This window comes from Mastomys coucha, unplaced genomic scaffold (assembly GCF_008632895.1).
Source record: "Mastomys coucha isolate ucsf_1 unplaced genomic scaffold, UCSF_Mcou_1 pScaffold20, whole genome shotgun sequence".
NCBI lineage: Eukaryota > Metazoa > Chordata > Mammalia > Rodentia > Muridae > Mastomys > Mastomys coucha.
This window is the reverse complement of record NW_022196903.1, coordinates 40,527,195-40,550,350: the sequence shown is the minus strand read 5'-3', so window position 1 is coordinate 40,550,350 and position 23,156 is coordinate 40,527,195. Positions and strand designations below refer to the sequence as shown.

The window sequence follows — 23,156 nt, the reverse complement described above, 5'->3', positions numbered from 1 at the left end:
TGTGTGTGTGTGTGTGTGTGTATGTGTGTGTGTATGTGTATTTAGTATAATACCAAGTCTCTAAGTGGATCATGGAGTCTCACTAATCTCTCTTTCTTTGAGGTGATTAACATTGGGTATTTAGCAAGTCAGCTTTCTTCTCAACAGAGGGCATAATCCTTTTGCTTCAAATTCGATGATTTTTCACAGAAAATCACAAAGTAAGACTTTCAGTTACATGCTTAAAGAAAAGCTCATCTGAGCCTCACAGATTTTTCTATTCTTCTCATCATTACCGTTAATTATTTCCAAATTTTACAAATCTATCCCTTTTTGAATTCATAACCACTTCAAACATCATAATCTCTTATCTTATTTCCTCCATGTCAACACCTGCATGAACTTCTATGAATGGAATAGATATATTTTCATTAAGACTTTATCTTGCCACGAGGTGGTGGTGGCACACACCTTTAATCCCAGCACTTGGGAGGCAGAGGCAGGGAGATTTCTGAGTTCAAGGCCAGCCTGGTCTACAGAGTGAGTTCCAGGACAGCCAGGGCTCTACAGAGAAACCCTGTCTCAAAACAAAACAAAACAAACAAAAAAAAAAAACAAACAAAAAAACCCAAAACAAAACAAACAAACAAAGATCTTATCTTGCCAGGATCTCTTTTGTTTGACTTTTCTTTATATATTCTTCCATGAAGAGTTACATCTCTTCATATCAAATCTAGAAGTGTAACATTTAGGTATATGTCTGTAATTTCAACCTGCTTCCAATTTATTGAATAGGCATTTCCTACCAGACGCATGGTTGTCGAAGGTCAGTGCTTACTTGAACTTAGAATAGAGAGAATATTTTGAAGGACTTCATCAAGAAAGGTACAATTGGAGGCAAAAGTAAGAAAATCTCAGTGTGTGACAAACTGATATGAGGAAGCTTTTTTCATGCTGAGGCAAACAGAGCCAGGGAATGACCTGTCGTTTGTTCTGCTTAGAGCACCAACCCAGTACATTAACTCTACCACATTTTATCTAAGCTAATTGTCTTTTCAATAGAATGTATTTCTTGTTATCTTTCTATATCTGTGAATGCTAACATGGTCCTTTCAATGGCTTCACTCGGATGTGCATCCACTTCCAAGCATATATCTACCTTGTAACCAAAAAGGATGGGATCATTCTGGGTATACCCAGTTTCTACTAGGCTTAACTTTCTCATGGTATAGTAAGAGACTTCATATTAGATACACAGGATGGTCAATCTCTTTTCTAATGTCTCTTACATCACCTTCATTCTATATAATATAAAACTGGAATTTCCCTAGCATCATGTTCTAATCATGCTCCCATGTAATTTGGGTAAACAACATTGAAATGTTTTAAAAAATGACTATTAAAACTCAGTTTTTTAATCTGGCCATCACCACTACCCAACTTCACACTGAACATCAGCAAACTTCCTGTTAAATACCTCTGCCCATCTTTCCATGGGTGTTTTCACCCCCTTTTTTTTCTTTAAAGCTTAATATCTTTTATTTCTAATTCAACTATTCAATTTGTATGAAAATTTGGTATTTCAAAGATATGTTCATTATTTAATTTAATATTTTCATCAATTGTGAAATGTCTGCAGCAAGTATCTGCTTAGTGAGCAAGCAAATAACTTCTCTTTGCTCCCCTAAAAGAGATTTTGTATATGCATTTCCCCAGTAATGTATTAATACTCTTCACATGTTGAATAAGGGATAATATTATCTTGTTCCTGACACAGTTCTTACCTCAATTAACAAGTCAGGTCATGGTTCATTATTGTTCTTTATTTCCTCCAGTCAATCCTAAAATAGTTGCTACCTTTTGAAATACAGTTCATTTTAGGGGACATTTCTAACCCAACAATTGATAATATCAGATAATTCTCTCTTTGTCTTATACGAGCTTATGTGAACTTTTACTTGGAGTAATTAATGAATCCTTATTATGCTCTTTCCATTGGTCTGGGGATATCACAATAGCCTTATGACAGCTTCTAATACTCAACATGTTTAAAGCACATCAGAAGTTCATTTTCTCAGCTTCCCTTGCTGCTAAAGTAGAAAGACACAGTAGAGACAAAATTTGTTGTGGCACATGAACTTAGCATTTTAGTGATTTAAAGGATAGGAAGAAGACATTTTTGTGTAGAACTGAATTTTTTCTAGCATGGGTTCTGTGAGATTCAGTTGCACCCTTTGGTCTGGCAAGGGTGTTGGTATGCACAGTGAGGACATCACTGAGGAGCTTGGGTGTGGTGGATATGGTATGTTGATAGTAGTTCATACCTAACTCTAGTGCCTCAGAAGTCTATGCAGCTATCTAACTCCCCTTTATAAATGAATTCATGATTTGGAGCAGCGAGCATTGCTACTATTGTTTATAATTGTTGTTTACAACTCAGAGTAAAATTTGCCTAAAAAAAAAAATAAAACACATTGAAAGAAATAACCCATGCTAGTGTCATCTAGACAAATTTCCCAAGCATTCTGAGTTAGACTTTGTTTCTGTTTTATAAATATACTTTGATAACATTATGTATTGACATTTAGCATTATTTTCCTAATATAACATCTTTTCTTAAGTCTCATAGTCACTCTGTTTTAACAGTTATGATATGTTTAAACTGTGTTAATGAATGTGCGCATATCAATTCATCTAAACGTGGATTTTTTTTTGACACTTGTCTTCTCATGATTTAACCATTGAGCAAATTAACAACCCAAACTTTAATTTTTGACAAATTGCATATTGAGTTAATGCCAGGCAAATGTTTCGATTTATGTGGCCTGATAAATCCTGCTCTTAACCACGACAGATCATTTTCAAAGCAACCAGATGTCTTAGATCTTATTCCTGTACACTTAACAGGATTTATAATTTGATTGTTTTTATTCATTGTCTTGTGAAACCTTTGGAAATGACTGATCACAGTGTTACTCAGTTTCACTAGAAATTTACCTTTGTATACATATATATCCATAAGAATGTATACATGCATGTATGTGTGTAGAAACCTGTGGACCACATCAATTGTCCCTTTCAGGTGTTCTCCACAATATTTTTCTGCTTCGTGCTCTGTGGACTCCTTCCTCCTTTGCTTGAGAACGATTTGGATTCTGTAAGCAGCCCTGACAGGCTTGCAAGCTGGAACTGGACACCCGAGGTGAGGAACACTGACTGCAGCTCCTGAGATCAAAGACTGACAGGTCTCATGTTTATGTTAAAAGCTTGTCGGACCTTCCTTTCAAGATCCTCCTCCAGTCTGGTGTTTATGGATTATCTCCTGTTTATGTTAGATGGGCGGGTTTCGATTTCCCCTGGGTCTCGCTCCTGAGTATGATTATTTAAACTCAGTGATCCTGTAGTAAACATATACATCTCTCGGTACAGCTACATGGCGTCCGTGTCTTTCTTTCTCTCTTACCCGCTTGTGTTCACAGGTACTCAATAATTTCCATGTAAGGGACCCCTATAAATGGTCCCTTACATGGACCTTGGATCATGGGAGAAATTTATTGAGGGACCCCACCGCCAGATGCAGGATTTCTCGGAGGTAAAATAAACATAGATGCAGAGATTTCTAGACAGCTCCCCAGAATCGGGGCAGGCTGTTTGAGACTTAGGAGTAGGAGTGAAGCCTTTTGCCCCTGGATTGAGGGCTAGATGGATTAATTATCCTACTAGAAATTTAAGAGAGGCACTTAAAGTTTTTATCTGAGAGCTCTCATTTTAGCTTAGTATTGTTGGCGAGGATATTCACCGGAGGTCGACAGGATATCGGTGGGGGTGATTCCGTCAAGGGATTTGGTATGCCAAGGGTCAGCCAGTAAGGCTGGGTGTTCAGGGGCCAGCCGGTTAGGCTGAGTTCTTGTTTTTTTTTTTCCGAGGGATGTTGACTGCGGTAACCCGAGGTTTGGGGGCAGTCATTCCCCTGTTTTGAACAGCTCGGTGCACAGAGCTACAGGGGGTATTTGTTTATGTGTATTTATGTTACATGTTAAGTTTGTCTCGTATTGTGGTCTGAGTGCGAAAGTCTCGTCTCCTGTCTAAGATTACATGTGGTGCTAGCGAGGTGGCGGGCAGTCCCGGGAGGGTACAGCCTCCTGGCAGCCTGGCCAGGGCCACAGAGTGCACACTCTCTGGATTCATTGTGCGCCAGCATCCGACATCTGATCTGCCAGTCAAGCCAGTCTGTCTGAGCTGACTGTAGACGGCAGAGTGGGGCCAGGGTCGCACAGTTGATGACTCTTTGGGTACAGCTGCCTTCTGCTCTGCCCGCCTACAGCTCCCGGGTGCTCAGATCAGAGCAGTGATTGGCTGGACTGCACAGAGTTAGGCACAGTTTGGTAATACCTCCTCCAACAGCTGCCTAAGCTCCAGTCCAGCGACAGAGTGCCTAGCCTTTTTGACAGAAATTTTGTCGGCATGGGCTTGTGGGTTGACCTAGCTGCTAGCGGTTAGCTAGAAGGTCTTATAGGCATAGCCCAGCCAGACAACAGGCGTGGCTCACACGGCCCAGCTCTTAGACAAGTACCAGAGACCTTCTGCAGGTCCGTGGCTCGCCTGTCCCTTTGACTACATCTCCCAAGTAGTCTAGCAGAAGCAACGATTATGCGTGTGCGCTGATCCCAATAGAGCCTTTGGGAGATGGTTTTTAGATATTTTAAAGATAATGAGAAAACCGAGCAGAAGAGAGAGTTTTCAAAGTGGGTCTCTTCCAGCTAGAATTGAACTCGAGACCAATATGAGAGAGTTATTTGATGAAAACAGGGGAAATACTTCAGACAGGGAAAGAGAAGGACAGCTATCCGAGAACGAAAGAAGAAGTGTGTCCCAGTGCCCGATGTTCCTAGCAGGGGATTCACATTCCCTGACTTATCTGGTTGTGGATCGTAGAGGTCAGAGTGACGATTTACATAGATATTATCAAGTTTTTGATTTTAAGTTCATTTAAGAATTTTCGTCTCTGCATCAACATGAAACCTGTTTTTTATCAAAGCTCAACAGTCACAGCCACAGTGCCAGAGACAGCTGTCCCAATAGGCTTGGCTTACCGACAAGTTAGCGAGAACTGCTGCTTCTATATAGCTTAACCATTTCTAGCGCGATTGTCCAGAAAGGGCAAAAAGTGCAGAGAGACAACAAGCAGTCACTAGGCAGACACTAGATGGTCAAATCAAGTAAGAGTAGCATTGGGCCAAAGAACTATTACATATGAGACTAGACAGAGCTGCTCTGGTGCTCCTGAAATTCAAAGAGACATTAATTTATACAGAGTCCATAAGCCTTATCATGATGACACTTTTTCCATAGTGGCTACTGTATTCCCTATGCCCCATACAGATAAAATCAAGTAGATTAATAATACTCCTGTATATATAGAATCAGCTTCAGTGCTAGTGTGAGAACCGTTCGAAACAAGTCATCTGTAGAAATCAGATTCTCCATGAAACACACTTAAGTTGTGATTAGAAATCATCAGATAAATGAAGATTGTTAGACTGTGTAAAGAGTTATGATTCTTGATTTGTTTGGAGAACAGTGACAATTCCAAAATGATTTTATTTTCGTGGTTTAAAGATTTATTTGCCTTTAATCAGGTAGAGTTACAAACTGCCCCAGAGAAGGTACAGAAACCAATTGTTAACCTTAATTGATTTTCAAAATTTATTGGGCGATATTTATTGGCTTCGTCCTTATCTAAATTTACCACAAGAAACTAGATGGTCTTATTGATATTTTTAGAGGTAATTCTGATCCAATTTCTCCTAGATCCTTAATTAAGAAAAGATATCTGCTTTACAGCAGGTGGATAAGACTATTGAGTATACCTTTACATTGTTGTGACAGTAAGAACCTATTTGTGGGTCCATTCAAGGATGTCTCCAAAACGTAATTTTGTGTCATTTTATGAAGCTTTTGCACAGATAATTATGCTGGGTAGGATACAAACGTTAACTCACCTTGGCAAAGAGCCAGATGTTATTTTCCCACCTTTTACCTTGGAGCTAGCTACTTACTCAACTTTTAGATTTTTAAAGCTTTTATTTATTCTCCTAGTCATCTTTCCAAGGTAATGGCTTGGAAGACTATAGAGAATGCCCTGGTGGTATTTACTGATGGCATATCTAGAAAGAATTAGTTTTCTCATTATTGGTATACAAGTAATTAAGTATTCCTGGTCTCTCCACTAGTTGGCTGAATTAACTGTGGTTTTATTGGCCTTTGAAGCTGTGTCTGATACGTTTAAGTTTTCCTCCAACAGCTTCTGTTTTGCACAGTTTTTAAAATAAACGTGCCTACAAGACTTCTATTTAATCAGTTGCCATAATATCATTCTTGCACATAAAAATCAATTCTATATTGGTCATACTAGGGCTCATTCTGACCTGCCAAGACCTTTAGCCAAAGACAATAACCATTGACAGAGCTCTTATACAGAGAGATTGTGGTTTCTGATCCTGTGGCCTGGATTAAACGAGACCATGATAAGTTTCCATTTGTCCAACCAGACTCTGAGGTTCAAACATTTAATTTCCAGAGAACAAGCAAGAATGATCATTAAACAGTGCTCAAAATGTGTCATTTTTGCCCCAGTCCTACATTTGGGGATAGACCCTAGAGGGCTGGTATCTATTAGTACCTGACATTTAGATATGACACATTTATGCAAAAATTTAGAAAGCTTAATTATATACATGTCTACATTGTTACCTGTTCTGGATTTATTTTTTGCTTCCCTACAAACAGGAGAAGCCTCTAATAATGTTTTTGATCATTGTTTTCAAGCTTTCAGTGCCATTGGTTTGCCCCAAACTATTAACAGACAAAAAGGATTTTTTTTTAACACGAAAAAGGATTTTTTTTCACTTTCTTTTACTAGGATTTTCATTGTTGTATGTGCATGTTGCACAATTGGAATTTTGCCTTTTTAGACCAGGAGAGGAGGTCTCTTCCCCAAGAGGTCTACAGGGGTTTGCCTTTTGAGACAGGGGCTTGTGTGTGTGGCCCATGCTGACCTCAGACTTGATTGGAGCGTGAGGGTGTCCTTGCCTTCGCCTTCAGAGTGCAGACATGCACTGTCATGCCTGGTTTCTTTTTCTAGATTTAGTCCTGGGTAGTCTCAGGCTCACTGTCCTCCTGCCTTAGTCTCCTGAGTGCTGAGACTACAGACATCCAGCTCTTTGCTTAACTTTTGTTACAAAACTCCATTTAGAAAACCTGCTAAGAATCTTTTCATTTTAATTTTTCTACAGACCTAAGTTTAAAGTAGGCCTGCGGCAGACCACTCTGGCTCCCTGAGAGAATCTATTTTCATGCCTGTGTATGACATGGCCCAGTCGCTCAGTCTAGATTTTTTTTCTTTTTTTCCCAGAGAGAGGAGGAAATGTCAGATTGATTCTGAGGCTCAACAGCTGCTTAGCTCAGAAAGCCTTTTTCCTTTTTCCCTTTTTGTCTCGTTCTCCTTTGTTCTAGACTAACGGTTTTTTCTGCCAGTTTTTAACGAGTTTTCATTTTTTCATTTTGCCTTTGTTTTCATTTGTTCTAAAAGCTTTTTCTGCCAGTTTGGAACGTGTCTTTTCCCGTTTTGATTTGGTAATCTGCTTTCTCCTGGCAAAGTAGAGGCTAGTAAAACTTCAGCTCTCCCGGAGCAAAAGTTTCCTTATCATTTCAATGTTTACTTTCTGAAGAGCAGGCCACATCCCAAAGCACCTGGCTTACCACTGAGATTCCAGCATTTCAAAGGTTAATGCGAACACCGAGTTGGCCAAGGACTAATTTGCATTTTCTTGAGACCATCTCTTGGCAACCGACCGGAGTCCTGGCTCCCAGCTGCACTGCGTCCTGCCCCCTGGATCCAGCACCTGGCTGACAGAGTTACATGAGCTGGTTTCTGATAATATGATCAGCTTTCTGACTGTGGGTTTTGCGGACGAGACTTGGCATTTTGCATGGAAGGATGTTGCTAAAAAATGACACTTCCTCTGGGTGGGATGTTTCCCTAGGCAAGCACATGGTCAAAGGCCGACTGTGTTACAGACACATTGTGGCCTGGTTTCCCCCTCCCACCCCCCCCACCCGCTGTGCAGAAGTGCCTGAGGGGACAGAGTCAGAGAGTGCACTACGCACCCCTGTGTTGCCCATGCACATGTGTCGAGAACTTGCCCCATTTCCCTGCATCAGTTTTTAACGAGAGAGGATGAAATGTGGTATCCTGCCCCTCAGCTCCGTTGCGGTTCTGGAAGCAAAAGAAAGCTGTGACTGTCCCAGGGCTGAGAGCACCCGCCTGTGGCGCGACACAATGGCGGTGGCAACTCTGACTACGCAGCTCAAAAGAACTGAAACTAAAAGAAACTCAGCCTGTTTCTGCCAGAACTCAGTTTGAAGAGTGTTGTGTATACAGACTGGCGTGCTGTTTTCCTGCTATCACGTCTATGCTAAAAGCCAAGAATTGTTTCGGTTTCGATCCTGCCTCTTGCTTTTAAATTAATAAGGGGTAAACTGTGGACTCCTTCCTCCTTTGCTTGAGAATGATTTGGATTCTGTAAGCAGCCCTGACAGGCTGCAAGCTGGAACTGGACACCTGAGGTGAGGAACACTGACTGCAGCTCCTGAGATCAAAGAGTGACAGGTCTCGTGTTTATGTTAAAAGCTTGTTGGACCTTCCTTTCAAGATCCTCCTCTGGTCTGGTGTTTATGGATTATCTCATGTTTATGTTAGATGGGCAGGTTTCGATTTCCCCTGGGTCTCGTTCCTGAGTGTGATTATTTAAACTCAGTGATTCTGTAGTAAACACACACATCTCTCGATACAGCTACATGGGGTCTGTGTTTTCTTTCTCTCTTACCTGCTTGTGTTCATAGGTACTCAATAATTTCCAGCCCAAGAAGCACCCAAAGGAAGTGAGGGTTCTGACGGCCAGACCCCTACAATGCTCTGTGGGTGAACTTGGAGTCCAAGTATCCAGTGTAGTCCGGCTATCCTGCCTACAAATTTCAGGGATTTTTCTAATCTCCATGTTGAGCAATTTAGTTACAGACACATAAGTCTGTAACATATGTTAACCGGGGTCAACTTTTACATGGGTGCAGAGCATTTTACCTCCTCAGCACTTTTATTACTGACTGAACCATCTCTGCAGTCCTTGGAACTGATTGTTTTCAAATGTGTAAACCTGCTTAATACCAACAATTTAAATAACATCTGAAGGATGTGAGAATATAAGCACTTCAGCTTATTACGTGTTTCTAACAGTTCTAAAATGGGCTGTAACCTCAGCACTTTCCTGTGGGTTGTGAGCCAAAGCTACCTTCTGAGGAATTTGGCTAGAGATGCTCACTGACTTTATTCTATTCCTCTTCACATACACATGCCTTTGGTGCTTTCTCCCTGGAACACATTCCTTCCCACATGAGTCTTAACCTTTCTAATAATACCAAAATTGCATTCTTAATGGCTTGTACTTTGAATAATAATTTGTAGGTTAAGACCATACTGTGGGAAACACTATGTAAAGTCAGTGTAGGAGGGCTGCCATGCATTCTAACTGCTTCAGTCAAACCTCAGCAAGCATAACTGAACTGTTCAAAAAACAAAGCCATAGTTGATGGTATTTTCATTCCAATACTCATTATTTACATTCTAACTCCCAGTTAAGGTGTATGGAGTAAAACTCTGCTGACTACATTGAAAATTTATGTTTTTACACCAATGTTCTGATATGAGGACAAATTGTTATGTTTATATATCCAAATTAGGATACAACTAGCATTTTTGTTTGTAAAAAAAAAATATCAGTTCAAAATCTTGAAGTATAGTGGATTCTGCGTCTATTTTCTCTGGTAGAATACTCTGTTTGCAATATACAGGTCAGAATGCTAGAGGTTAGGACAGAGCTGATGCAACACAGAAGAAATAATAATACAGTAACATCCCCACACAAATATAATACTAAAATCATTAAAAAACACATTTTAAAAGATCAAGTCCATTTCTGTTTTGTGTATGTGTAAATGTTTAGAACAGAGGGGTTTATTATTTTGTATCTATTTCTGTCTAGATGGATGATTAATATAACACACCATGCCACTGGTGGTTTATTTCTGGTAACCTGGGGATATTCCATATTGTAGGATTGTAACTCTAACTCCCATTCCCAAGATTGACATCATGAGTAAATTATTGTCGGCATACCAGTTACCCCGACAGCAGATCCTTTCTATTAGGGCTATTAATACTTAAATTTCCATTTGGTGACTTTAAATCACAACCTTGTCCTCTGAGGTCATGTTATTTATGGCACTGATAATTTTCAACAGAATGATAATTGAATGATTTTTATTTTTAATGAGGAACATTATCTTCACCAAAGAACATAGCATTTTGTAATTGTTAAATAATGTCTTCCTGTTACTTTCTCAGCTATCCCTCTAAGCTTAATAGCAACTATGCATATGCAATGACTTGTACAAACTTTTCCGTGCGGGTACCCAACAGAGGATTGCATACAATGCAGAGATATGTAAATACATGATTATTTCTCTGTTGCTATTGCTGTAGGGCTTAGATTTCACCAGGGTAGTTAATACAGAACGACATTGCTAGTAGTAAGCCCATGGTTCCATGGCATTTACTCCAGTCTTCAACTGGAGAATGCCATTCTCTTTAACACTGTATGCCAGTTTATTTCCACTGAAAAGGACTTGACTCAAGTTGGTCAATATAAGAAATGTCCCTTTCTTCCAACAGAAGGATCAGCAGCTGCCTTTCTCTAGGGTCCAGTAATAAAATTTTGTGGTTCGTACTTTAGTAAACATCTCAAGACGCAGTTATGATGGCTCTGTAAAAGAAAGGAAGGTAGAGACCCTCAGCAAATGAGTTAAGAGCAAAAGTTATCTTCAGCAACTCACTAGAATTGCCATAGGGGGTTCAGAAGAGGAAACTGCGAAAGGGAATATCATTTGAAATGTAAATACATAAAATACCCAATAAAAAGGAGCCTCAAAGAAACTCCTTCATACATTTCCCACTGTTGAAATCAACCTCGGGCCCAAAGCTCTACTGAGTCCCTATCTATGCAGTTTTCCACCAAGGCCAATCTATTATTGGCTGCTCCATCTTAGATGAGTATCCAAAATTTCTGAAAATTACTAATTTGATAAATAACACAGCTACAGTTTTTCCTTCTACCAGGACTATTTCTTTTTCTGATAAAAATAAAGCCACCTTTGCAGGTGATGTTTAGAACTTGGCCTCATTCTATGTCTTCTAATTATTATACATCCAAGTTAACCTAGTTGCCATGAGTCCACCACTGAATTCTTACTCTTATCCTCAAAGATCAAGGACATTACATGTGCTCATGCATGGAAGTAATCCCTCAACACACCATTCACCTTCAAACAGGCTAACCAATATATAGGATTATTGAGTTTTAGAGATGTGGGTAAGATGAATATTACATGCTGAAGAGACAGAGAAATCAATTTAAATGTCATTTTAAATGACATTTAAATAACTGGTAGCCAATTTAGTTACTGAGGCAAATTTTAAACATCTGAGAACAATTTAACCATGTGAGTCTATCACTGTAGCCATAAATGTTATGAAACATTTATGTTTTAACATAGAAATGCTATTTCTGATGGAAACTCAGCTTCTCAATTGAGTTATAGTGTAAGTATAAAATATATCACAAATTCTTAACAATGTAACATAAGAAACACAAAATCAAATATCGATCCTTTTCACATTGTTTACATATAAAATGACAGTCTTTTGATAAATATGGTAATTACACTCAATTTCATTTCTTTTTTTTTTAAAATACAAATGTCAGATCTTTATGTTTTATTGGGTGGTATGATGCAGAGTACAAGGGATTCTGAATATAAAGTATAAAACTTTATTTTTCTATAGCTACTAATATTTTCCAAATAATCTCAAATACACTATCTGTCCTCTCCTGGTTAAAAGCTCAAATTTTATTGGAAACTTTGTCAAGTTTGAAGCCAGAGACAAATGCTCTTCAAATGTGGAATATTTTTTGTACTTATGATCCTAACTGAGTGTCTCTACATGTCTCCTTTGTTACCTCTTCTAATACTGAAATCAATATACAGACAAACCCTCAGTGCTGGGATATCTCAGATCAATGCCTGCCTATTGAATGACCAGGCTCCTCTATTCACCTAACTTAAGTGACATTTCAAGTCTTATTTCAATGCATAGCCTTGTTTATTAGGCTACTCTAGATCTTGATAATTATCCATATATATAAGACTCATTTCACTTGTCACCACTGGAAGAATGGATGAAGGTTTCTTTGTCACTACTTCCAATTATAGTAGAATTGCTCTTTAGCAGTTTGTTCAGATTGCTTATTTGATAAGACACCAATAAAAGTGCTAGTTCAGACATGAGCCTTGCTTTGTAGAAGATATTTTACTTAAAATGAAAATTTTGTATTTACAGGCAGTTTCTTTAAAACTACTTTTTGTTCTTTCTTTTAGATATGAGATATCCTAGGAATAAAGTGAAACTAAGAAAGATTGCTGATATTCTCTTCTAACCTAAATAACTCAAACTTACAAAGGTGTTTATGAAATGACTAATAGAAGTACTAAACTTATGATTAAGTACATGACTCCATCCAGCATTGAGTATCTCTATACTCATACAACACCAGAGTTTTTCTTTTCTCATCCATTTTTGCCTTCTATGATTTCCTTGACACAAATGACAGAGCCCAGACTCTACTTTGGAACTGCTGAAGTAATCTATCTCCCTTTTTTATTTTCTATTCCAGCTCAGCCTTCCAAACAAAAAGATGACAGAGATCCCATGTGTGAGACCAAAGCAATACTAAATTTAGATTTATCTAAAATGCTTAAATAAAATCACAGCTTTTGATATTTTAGTCTCAGAAAATATATTTGATTTCAACTTGATGACATTCCAGAAGCTGATGTGCAAGTTTCTGGCTGTTAAGGAGATACCCAACTTTGGATGAAGCCTCAGTGAATCTTTGCTATACTATGGACAAACTACTAAAAAGAACTGTTTTTCTAAACCTCAGTAATATCAACAGAAAAAAAGTCTGTAGAGCTCACAATATTTTATTGTGATACCATGACAAAGAAGACTTCTTTTTGTTTAATCCCTGGCTGTACACATTCTCTACTTGTGCCTTCTGACCCAGAACTGCAAGGACCATACCTGTTTCTTTTCAATGAGCTATCATTATTTGAAGACTAAATGATGATAAGCCTTAACTTCAGCCTACATGGAGAGAAAAAAAAAGCATTTTGACTAAAATCAGGAACTTGACAATGTTGCCAACACTCTCCATAACTATTCAAGATGGTACTTGCAGTCTTAGCTAAAACAATAAGACAACTAAAGGAGAACAAGACAATACAAGAATGAAGGGAAAAAGGTAAAGTATATTTATTATCTGTATATAATATAATTGTATATATAATTTCCCCTAAAATTCCAGTAAGAAACAACTACAGATGACATAAACTTCCAACAAAGGAGTAAGATACAAAATCAATACACTAAAAATCATAGCCTTCCTGTTTACAAATAGCAAATAGAAAGAAATCAAGCATCAACATTACCTTCAAAATATATTGGTGACAATTCTAATCAATCTGGAGTAAGACTGGTATAGTAAATAGTTTAATATATTAAAGAAAGAAATTAATGAAGGTATCAGAAGATTTAAAAAAATCTCTCACTCTTGTGGTACAGTAGGATTAATAGAATAAAAATAAGCATCTACAAAAAGCAATTTACAGGTTCAATGTGATCCCCATCAAACTTGCAACAAAATTATTCATGGAACTTGAAAAGACAATTTTCAAATTCATATGAAAATGAAAAAACTAGAGCTAAAAGACTACTGAATACAACTGTTGGAAGCATCACCATCCCAGATCTCATATTATACTACAAAAATGTATTAATAAAAGGGCATGATGGTGACATAAAGGCAGAAAAAATAACCAATGGAGTAAATTGAAAACCAATACATAGGTCTATACCAAATTGACATCTGGATTTTGTTTTTCAATAAATAATCCAGAAATACACACTAATACACAATACACAGCAAAACTAGATTTCTGCATGTAAATGAATGGAAATAGATACATTCTTTTCCCCTTTTGAAAAAGGGAAAAAAGTTTCTTTATTCAGTGACTTTAAGTTCTTGTCATATAGATCTTCCACTTGCTTGGTTAGAGTCACACCAATAATGTCACTATATACCTACACTTATGGAACACAATGAAAACAGTGCTAAGAGGAAAATTCATAGCTATGAGTGCCTCCAAAAAGAAACTGGAGAGAGTACAAACTGCCAGTTTGACAGCTATATAACCTGAAAACTTTATAACAAAAGGGGAAGGAAATACACTCAAGAGGATTACACTGCAGGAAATAATCAAACTCAGGACTGAAATCAACCAAGTAGAAACAAAAAGAACTATACAGAGATCAACAAAACCTAGAGTTGGTTCTTTGAGGAAATCAACAAGATAGATAAACTCTTAGCCAGAATAACTAGAGGACAGAAAGACAGTATCCAAGTTAACAAAATCAGAAATGAAGGGAGAAATAACAACAGAAATCAAGGAAATTCAAAAATTCATCAGATCCTACTTCAAAAGCCTATATTCAACAAAACTGAAATATCTGGATGAAATGACTAAATTTTTTAGACAGATTCCAGGTGCCAAAGTTAAATCAGGATCAGATAAACTATCTAAACATGCCCATAATACCTAGAGAAATAGAAGCAGTCATGAAAATTCTCCCAACCAAAAAAAGCCCAGGACCAGATGGGTTTAGTGCAGAATTCTATCAGACCTTTAAAGAAGACCTAATACCAATACTCTTCAAACTACTCCACAAAATAGAAACAGAAGAAACACTACCGATTTGTTCTATGAAGCCACAATTAGGCTTATACCTAAACCACAAAAAGAACCAACAAAGAAAGAGACCTTCAACCAATTTCCCTTATGAATATCAATGCAAAAATACTCAATAAAATTCTCTGATAAACTTTCAGAATGGAAAAATCAGTTTTTTCAGCAGAGTCTCCCTGGGTACACAAATCAATCTTAAACCAGGCTCCACACCCAAAAGCATTTTTGGAAGTTTTTTGTCTCATAATGCTTTGTCATGGCTCCCACTCACAAAAATCACATAAACCCAGACTTTTGTGTATATATTGTATTTCTGGGCTTGTGTTTTTATGGTATTTTTCTGTGTGGGTGAATTGATATCTACATGTGTTTCATGGTGTTTTAATTTGTCTCTTTTCTTTCTCTCTGCTTGTCCTATTCTGGTGTGTTTGCTCTTAATTTATCTAATTTTATTTTTTAATATTTTTAAGATTCATTATTGTATCCTGCAGTGAAAAAGATAGGAAGAATGTGTATTTGTGCAGATAGAGAAGTAGGGAGGAACTAGATGTTGAAGGAGGAGAAACCATAAGAAGAATATATTATATATAAAGTATTTTCAATGTAAATAAAGGATTTTTAATTCATTATAAAAATAATATTAAGGACTAAGATTACCAAAGCTTATCTGTAGATGCCTAAAGAGAAATAAAAATGCAGGTATCACAGTATTCTTTCTGAAAGTTTATCAGGTGTATATTTCCAGCAGTTGTCCCTAAGGCCTGGTTACCTCTGCAGGACCAACATCAAAGAATCTTAAACCCAAGCCTCTGTAGGAAGGCAGGGCCATTGGCAGCTGGCAGACACTCTCTTTTTCTTGCCTGATGCCTTGATGTTATTTTGCAAACTAACATCACTTTTTGTTCAAAATATAAATATTTGGCTTTAGGTTTCATTTTATAAATTGTAGAAATTATTTCTAAAGTTCTAATTGGAAGGTCAAGGCAATTTTTATGTCTCTGATCTTGCCTATAGAAGGGTATTTTCCAGAGCTGGGGATATAGCTCAGTGATATAGAACTGGTCCAATATGCATAAGGACCACTCCATCACAAATTAATGAAGTCATTTTCAGTTCCAGTCAATTCTTATACTGCTGAAGAGATAATACTGCCCTTATGAACATACACTGTTTTTTCAAAAGAACCAAAGTTTGTTTCTGAGAACTCATGTTAGGTGGCTCATTGGTTTTATAGCATCAGCTCCACAGACTCTAACATCCTCTTCTGGCCTCTGTGAGAATCTTCAGTCATGTGATCATCCTCCTAAAAATACATGATTACAAATTCTATCTTTCTAAATCTATCTCTATTCTCTATATCTATATAGTAAGGGAAGGATTGAATGGATTGGTTGCATTCTTACTATACATGTATGAACTTGTATACATATTATTTACCTATATATGTGGTACACAAATGTGAGTTTAAAGTACGGTTAAATGAACCAGGTTATAGCATATCAGGAAGGCCTCAGATATTTTCTGCTTTGTGCTTGAGTGTTTTCTTCCTGTAATTCACTTCCTTTCACTTTGTACTGACATACTGCCTTCCCTCTATTTGTGTTTTGAATATTAAGACTGTTAGTAACTTCAAAAATATTGCTTCTGTCAGATGCTAGCACACTGGAGCTGCACATCAGTCTTTTTCTCCAGTTCTTTTCTGGGAGACAGACTGCTGGCCTCATTGTTTTCCTTCCACTTTTAGTGTTTCCATAGACATAATATTTTAAGCACAATTATGCATTTATGTCTACCATATTATGTCAATGTAATTGCAGGCATAAAGTTGAAGGACCCCAGGTTTTCTAGAAGTTCAATGTAAAGAAAATAAAGGCTATGACTTGAGAGTTGATCATACTGAGCATGAAAAGTTAAAACATTGTATTTTACTCTCTGATAATTAAAGCACACACACACACACACACACACACACACACAGACACACACACAACTCCAAAGTGATTCTGAATGTAAACCAAATCAGTATCTGATTTTTGAGAATAAAATGAAGATGTGTGTCTTCTGATCAAAAACAGAGAGCACCTGCAATATTTCCTACAGAACATCCTGATAAAATTATGATTACTGCTAAAGCAAAAGTCTCACATAGGCTGAACCACATGGCCACATGTAGAACAGACAAGTGAGTGAGTTTGATGGCAGATGACATCTGCTTTATTTATTTAAGACCTTAAATTAAGCAGAAATCTCAGGATTTTGTGAACTCATAAATTTGTGCTATTCTATTCTTAAATTCTTCTCTACATAGTCTCTACATGTAAGCCTTCATTTCATTTCAGTACTGTACTTGAGTGTAGAGGCATTCATAGAAATGCATAAAAAACAGAGTGTGCCTCTCTGCCTGAGTGGTTCAAGTGAAAAAATCATAGGGCGACACTGTATAGAATAGCTCTAAACTAACAAACAAAACAAACCATACCATGAATGCCATGCCTTCAAATGCTAAAGTTCCTTCTTTAGTCATTGGTCATAACTTGGAGAAGGTGATAAAAGTCTAAAAATGTAGGTGCTATATGAGGGCTGAAATATCTAAAATGCTGTCCAGTCCTTATACTTAGGACTGCATAAAGAATGAAGGATTGACTGGGGAAGGCATAAAGGTGCTGCTGTCTTGTTTTTTGGTCTATTCTGGACGATTCTCCAATCTTTATGGCCCTCCACTGTGAGACATTTTTGTTCTCTTTGTATCTTCTTTTTCATGCTGGAACTTTAATCATCTTCATGTGAATTCTGTATGGTTTCATGGTGTGCAGAACCTTATCAAAATTGGAAAGGAAGAGTCCCTTGCAGTAGTTAATCCTCCCCAACCTCTAGAAAAAGAAGAAGAACATTAACTATATTTTTTTATTATCTCAACAGCCAACCTAATAAGGGTTCCTAAGTATTCAAAGCAAAATGTTGAAAAGAAAAATAAATGAGCAACTAAAAGACAACTGCTCATTTGAGTACAAATTTGCCAAAATATGGCTGGAGAAGTGTTGGACTGTGAAAAGCAGTCTGTGTTCTAGGTTGAGCGAGGCTTAATTCCAGCAACCCAGTAGGAGCTTCTACACAGGACAGAACAATAAAAAGCCATGCTCCCAGATACATATGGCTGACTCCACAATTCCTCCAACTCCATTAGCCTGTGCTATCTACCATGTAGACAATTCCTCAAGCTCCTAGCATTCTGGTTGGACTCCACCCCCAGTCAACTGACCACACCCAAGTATGCCCTGCCCCATAGACAGGTAGCCTAGCCCACCATATAAGGTGTGATTTGTCCTCTCCCTTCTTTTTTTCTTCTTCTTTCTCTTCCCTCTTAGCTTCTCACTCTTCTTATCTTTACTTTTCCTCCTCCCTTTCCCCTCTCTCCACATGGACATGGCCAGACTCTACTTCTTTCCTATCTCTTCTTTCTCCTTTCTATAATAAAACATCTTACGACCATGCATTGCCTCCTTTCAACTAGATGCAACGTGTTGGCCCAGTGTTTGCAGCTGCAAGACCAGACTGAGAACTCCTGAGCACCAGGCCTGAACCACTGGGCTGCAGCTTCCCCTGCCCATCCACTATCTCCCTTTGTTCTCAGCCCCTTCGAGGCATCCGAGACCCAACAGTGAAAAACTGTCAAATATGCTTAATTATACAACCCCCATATGTTGCTCAAACACAAGCTTTCTGATGCAGACTAACGAACCTTCCCTGGAATTTCTACAGTACTCCTGGCTGCAGAGGTTGAGATAACATTATGATGAACCATTGATTCAATGAGCTGTGTCCATTAGTTTTAAAAGCAAAAGACAGAAACATAGTAAATTTCAGAAACTCCTGAGTATAAAAACAAGGAAAAAGAGTGGAGGATTGTGGGAAGGGGTGACAGGGAGGGGGGCAGTGAGTGGGATACAAAGTGAATAAGTAAAAGAATAAAATTAACTTTTAAAAAATGAATAAGGAAAGATAAATACACATTACACAGACTCCAAAAAAAAAAAAAAAAAACAAAAAAACAGAAAGTAGGGTGGCCTTTGAGTGTAAAGCATGGTAATCACATTTCTGTATTTTATGTTGGTTCATATATCAATTCAAAAGTGGAAAGGATAATAAACATGGATTAAGTGTCATGGTTTGTCATCTGTAGTATTTTCATCACACACAAGGGGAAAGAGAGAACGAGGAAGAGATACAGAGAGAAGGGAGAGAGGGGAGGTGGTTTTAAAATGAGATGTATAAATGGTATAGTTTGCTCATTTTCAGCATATATCAGAAGAAGCTATCCAAGGGTAGAATACTTGAAGGCATTTTAAGACTTATTTCCAAAAGTCATGGGAGTGAAAGAGAGAATAGGCTGGGAATTTTTTTCCACATTCTATTTTTAAATTCTTTTATAAGAAATGTCTACAAAAAGCATTACTTTGTTAAAGACATTAAGCACACTCTTAATTCTAGTCAACATGACCTAAGCAGTTTGCCAATAGAGGCATTAATTAATGAAATCCTCACAGTTATGTTGATGAATAAATTACAGAAAAGGTAAAAGTGAACACAGTGCATGAAACTTTCTTAATTGGGGAGAGTATTTGTGGAAGGATGGAGATGTGTATTTAGTAGAAATTGTATTGTTAGGAACTGACAGTGTTTCAATCAAACATTCAAACTCACTGTCAATACCTAAGTTTACTATGTGAATCCTTAACCTGTATAATTCCTTAGTTTTTATTAACATGTAGTCACATCATTTCCTTTATTTGACATTTTTCTGTGTCTTCTCCATCCAGCTCTTCTCATGTTACCCTATTTATTCCTTCTCAAATTCATTGATTCATTAAAAATATTATTGTTACTTATATTTACATAAATGTATAAATATATAAATACAACCTGCTTTGTCCTTTTAATGTTATTTGTATGTATGTGATTTCAGGGTTGTCCACTTGGTATTGAATAACAAAGAGAGGCTTATCCCTGGGGAAGACCATTTCTCCCTCTCCTGTTAGTCATTAGGTGCCCATAGCTATTTGTCTATAAGTTGAAACATTTTGTTTTTTCTCTCTCATGGTAGCATATTGGTTATAGTTGTCAGTGTTTAGGCCTTTTAAAACCATCCCTGTGGTTTTTTCATCATAGTATATTTTGCCTGTCATTTCTAGAATACATAATCTAACAGCAGACTCCCAGACACTCTGACTTTTAATTAGAATCATTCCATCACTTCTTCCATGATGTGACTTGAGCCTAGTTTAAGTGTACTGTGGAAGAATCCATTGTATCTAAGGTTCTCATAATTAGTTGTTCTCTTTCTGTGATGGCCTATGTCTGCTACAAAGAGAAGCTTCTTTGGTAAAGTGTGAGAACTATACAGATGTGGGTGTAAGGATAAGTATCTGGAATGCTTAGGTTTCTGGTACAGTGCGTGATGTTTCTTTTGTTGACTGGGTCTTAAGTCCAATTAAATGAGTATTTATTAAAGCCAAGATATGAGTGACCCTACTGCATCTTTAGGGGTTGCAGGGCTAGTTATTGCTGTGGTCTGTAGGAATGGCAGTTAGGTGGGACCGTTACCTGTTTCTTATCTTTTGCATTTTGTTGCTTGTCATGGTACATTTTTTTCTTAACTATGAAAGGTAGTTATTAGGAAAGAGACTTTTGGGTCAGATTTAGATGGATTATATATGGAAAAGTTGTCAGGAAACATTATTTTATAATTACCTACAATTATATATTATATAGATAGGCTTATGTATATACAAATAAATATAACTTAAATGTCACTGGGTTGACAATAATTCCAAAGAACCTTAGACCATCTAACAAAACCCTAAGTACTAAGTATTAGAAACTTCTTTTCAAGGTATTTGTCAGGTAAGTCCTGGTGACTATGAAAGCAAAATCTGCCCATCTTTCTCTTTGTTGCTTCAAAACTTCTTTTTATGGATAAATTTTGTAAATAAAAAAATATTTAAAATGTTCTTCTCATTCATATATTTTGATGTACTTTGGGAGATAGTGGGAATTACAGGCCAAATCATCAGGGATTCTGTCAAGAAGGGCAAGACATTGGTGTTCGAGTCAAATTTGTTCACAGGAAATAAGGGTTCATACATGATAAAGACTAACAGTTCTTTTTCTCAGTTTCTCATTTCAGAAGTAATTTGCCAGTTGAACAGTGATGAAATATGTCTAAAGCTCTCTCCTTGGGTAAAATAAAGATCTAAGTTCATACTAATGAATATGTAAGATACACTTGTTTAATTATTTCAATGTCAGCAAGTACATAAATGTATTTCTTTGCTAATTCAATGTGAAGTTACTGTGCTAAATACTATATTCTAAACTCCTCATTTGTTCACAGTGTTTAGATGAAAGTTGTGAAAAGATCCTCCAAAGCAAAAACAGATTCTACTGATCCTGAGGAATGTTCTGACTCTCCAGGAAAGAACCAGGTAAAACAGTGTCAGTCCAGGTGGCCTTAAAGATAAAGTGCATATACATACATATGTGTTTTGTGTGTGTGTTCATAGTTCACATGAGCTTCACCAGTCTTAGAAAAGAGCTCTGCGAGATACAGTGAAGAACCCCATCTAGAATTCTATAATGAAAACAAAATCAAGGTACTGAAGCAATAACTTAGATAATAGTGTGCATCCCTGTTCTAGATGTTCTTTGTTCAGTTCTCAGAATGTGCATTGAGTATCTAAGGGATCCATGCCACATTCTGGCCTCTTCAGGCACTGAAATAATTTGTACAACCCCCAACCTTAATAGACATATACACATATGTACACACACACACACACATACACACACACACAGACACACACACAGAAAGAGAGAGAGAGAGAGAGGCATTTATTTTATATCTTAAGAGCAACCAACATACTAAAACCCTAGCATAGTAAAATACAAGAGAAGATTAACGATATTTTTGGCAAGTTAACTTGGCAGATTCTAGCTCAATAGGACTCATGGACTGTTTACTTCCAAATTCTGTGACCTTAAACAAGTATCAATGATTCAAATGTTTTATGCATTGAATTCTTAATTTGGAAAATTTCAAAGTGCAACAAAGCCCCAGTTTATATTTGTTAGAGGATAAGTTAAAAGTGCATACATTAAAAAAATGCGTACATTTTGGATAAAAATTGATAAAGTAAGTCTGGGGACATAACTCAGTGGCGGAGCACTTGTCTCACATGCATCAGTACTTGGGGAAAATGAAAAAACATAAATTAAAATTCATAGTAAGAATTAGTTGGCTGTTCTCGGCTGGAAAGCTGAATACAGGAGTTAAGTTTTTAAATACAACTTATACGGTAGATAAGAAAAAACAATGACATCTATTACCTCCTCTAATATCTAAAATTGTTTTATCCTTGAGATTAATAGAATTAATAGCCGCACATTTCTATAATACCCACATTATCTCAAAATTCAAACTGGAATGTCAGTAATATAATAACAAGATAATTTGTGTACTTCTGACAAAATCTCTTTTATTGCAATTGAAATACATGGAAAGGGTATTGAAATATTTTAAGTTTAATTCATAGTCCAATTATGCAAAAATCATTAAAATTACTTAAATTGTAAATTGTACTTAAGCTATAGCAATTACTTCTCAGGGAGGCATTTGTGTTACAGTGATATATATTTCATTCACTCATTGACTTAAAATTATTATTCCTAGTACTCTTTTTAATAGTTGTGGTTAATTGCTGGGAAAGAGACTAATGTTTCAATGCAACACCAGTGTGTGTAGATTATTCCCTATAATCATCACAGTAGCTCTGCCAATCAATATAAGTGACTCAAGTTTAAAACATGTGGGATCAAACTTCCAGGTTTATCCTATAGTAATCACAGACTGTACTGTTTCAGTATCAAAAAGGTTTGGTTTAGATGATAAATTATAAAATAATCACAGCAATCAGTGAACTGAACTGCAGGGAATTTAATCAATTTACTGACACCATATTCCACCCATTGTTGGATCTATCACCCTCTTGCTCCTGCTCAACTGTATTCAGAGAAGGCACCTGCGGGTATATTCTCTAGGGCATTTTGATGATGAAGCATAGCTACCCCAAATAGGACCAAAGGGTGGACATTTCATTCCTTCTTAAAAGGGGGAACCAAATACCCATGGAAGGAGCTGCAGA

General features: G+C 37.1%; 1 protein-coding gene and 1 long non-coding RNA gene across 3 annotated transcripts in view; one reads left to right on the top strand and one right to left on the bottom strand.

Annotated features, from left to right (window-relative positions):
- The window catches only part of Cntnap2 (contactin associated protein 2), a 2,139,844-nt gene that overhangs the window by 1,536,418 nt on the left and 580,270 nt on the right, over window positions 1–23,156 (bottom strand). The window lies entirely within an intron of this gene.
- Window positions 8,401–23,156, top strand: part of LOC116098834 — a 25,531-nt gene continuing 10,775 nt past the window's right edge. The window contains exons 1-3 of one of the 2 annotated variants that reach the window (XR_004121964.1): window positions 8,401–8,607; window positions 12,828–13,457; window positions 21,350–21,440. This is a non-coding gene — a long non-coding RNA (uncharacterized LOC116098834). The remainder of the gene's footprint in view (window positions 8,608–12,827; window positions 13,458–21,349; window positions 21,441–23,156) is intronic. The other variant, XR_004121963.1, reaches the window with a different exon arrangement.